Source organism: Pinus tabuliformis, chromosome 3_2 (assembly GCF_031772625.1).
Source record: "Pinus tabuliformis cultivar Carrire ecotype Pingquan chromosome 3_2, CPIR1, whole genome shotgun sequence".
Taxonomy (NCBI): domain Eukaryota; kingdom Viridiplantae; phylum Streptophyta; class Pinopsida; order Pinales; family Pinaceae; genus Pinus; species Pinus tabuliformis.
In genome coordinates, this window is record NC_142302.1 from 30588494 (window position 1) to 30590546 (window position 2053).

The following is a 2053-nucleotide window of genomic DNA, read 5'->3' on the forward strand; positions in this document are numbered from 1 at the left end:
CTAGGCCTGGTATCCTATTGTAAGCTCTCTTATCATGTCATCCACAGCACACACAGATGACCCTTTCTTCCCTCCGTCTTTATCTTCACTCACTGCCTTCAAAGCCGCATCGCTCATCTCCCTGGCTCTCTGTCTCACTCGATTGCCATTTTCTTCCTTCATCAACATTCCTACTCTTCTTTCCACCGTCTCGCGTTTCAGCTCTCCCTCTTTGCCCCTCCACATCTCGATGCACACCCCAACTTCCTCCTCCAGCAGCTTCGAATTCGCGAACTGGTCGGCTGCCATGGGCCATCCGATGATGGGCACTCCTCGGCTTAGGCTCTCCAGCACCGAATTCCATCCACAGTGACTAAGGAACCCTCCGGTTGAAGGATGGGACAGGATTAGCAGCTGAGGCGCCCATTTTCTGATAAGCAATCCTGCTTTCTTTTCCTTCACTCGCTCTTCAAATCCCTCCGGAAGAAACTCTGTCGAGAACTCTGAATTGAGCGGGGCCTCCAGCGGAGGCCTGACGACCCAAATAAAAGGCTGTTGGCTCGATTCTAGCCCCAGAGCTAGCGCCCTCATGTTTGACAACGATATGCAATTCTGAGTTCCGAACGAAACGTATAGCACTGTGGACGGCGCCTGTGAATCAAGCCACTGCAAGCATTCCCTTGCAGACTTTACCTCTGCCTGCTTGCCCCGCTGTAGAAAATTCGAATCAACCATTGTATTTGAAGGAGACAAAGAGAGCAACGAAGAGGGTAGGATCGGCCCGACTGCCCAAACCGGCCTGCCGGTGGATTTTCTCATGTGTTGGAGACTGCTATTCTGAAGGAATTCGAAATGTGGTTGCTGAAATATGGATGAGCGCTGAATTTTGGGCGCTTGAATTCAAATTTGAATGGGCTCGTTATTTGAATAACATTAATGCCGTGATTACTTGCATTGATTACGCTGAACCGTGTAGCCTCCCGGAGTTGGAGTGACGAAGCTGCCAGAAAATGCATGTACATAGGTCATGGTATCATGCATGGATATGGGTGCAAAACATGCAACCAAAACTCTCGTTACGGTGCTGCCGCTGTCAGAGGGTGTACCTCCATAGCATTAACTTTGCTATGGAGGTGGAAATAGGAACTGCCTTATGTACATATGCTAACATTAAATGGGCAATTTGTTCTAGCACAATTCGTAGAAGAGCGAAAAAAGTGATAAGCCATATATACAAATCAGCAGACATTGTTAGTTACCCATAAAGAGAAACTAAGCATAATGTCACGGGAGAATTAATCTCAAGACAACGATGACTCCCTATGTTTAAAAAGCGGTTGAGTTTATATATTTTTCAATATATGGCAAATGAGCATACATGGTTTGTTACCCATAAAGGGGAAACTAAGCATAATGTGAAGGAAAACAAGATCTATAAGAGAACAATGACTCCATATGTTTAAAAATCTTAGTTTAAATGCTATAAGATTATATGTTTTCTAATATATAATACTATAAGATTATATATTTTTGAATATATGGCAAATGAGCATACAATGTTTTTGAATATATGGCAAATGAGCATACAATGTTTGTTATGCATAAAGGGGAAACTAACCATAATGTGAAGGAAAACAAGATGTATAAGAGAACGATGACCCCATAGGTTTCAAAATCTTAGTTTAAATGCTATCAGATTATATTTTTTTAATATATATTTTTTATGAGTAGTATTCCACTTGTGGCTGCTAAATGTTGAGGATGGAAATGTGTAATGTTAGAAAATAAAAAAGGTAAAATTATTTTTTTATTTTGATAATTACTTTTGATATTTATGTGTTTTTATTAGTTTTTTTTTTTATATCTTTTTATCTTCCTTTCATAAGTAACCACTAACACATAAATGCATGAAGATTAAAACAATAAGGGCACAAGATGTAGGCTCTTAGTTAGGGCAAACCTCTCTCCTAGGGGAAAACCCAACTAAAATATCTTCTCTTCTTCAAAAACCAAATCAAATGAGAAAACCAAGACCCATAGAGCGATGACAAGACCTCCTCCAAACTACCAAGTC

The 2053-nt window shown here is 41.0% G+C and overlaps 1 pseudogene; it reads right to left on the bottom strand.

Moving 5' to 3' along the window:
* On the bottom strand, positions 1-714 carry LOC149179659 (UDP-glycosyltransferase 92A1 pseudogene; annotated as a pseudogene).
* Positions 715-2053: the final 1339 nt, after the last annotated feature.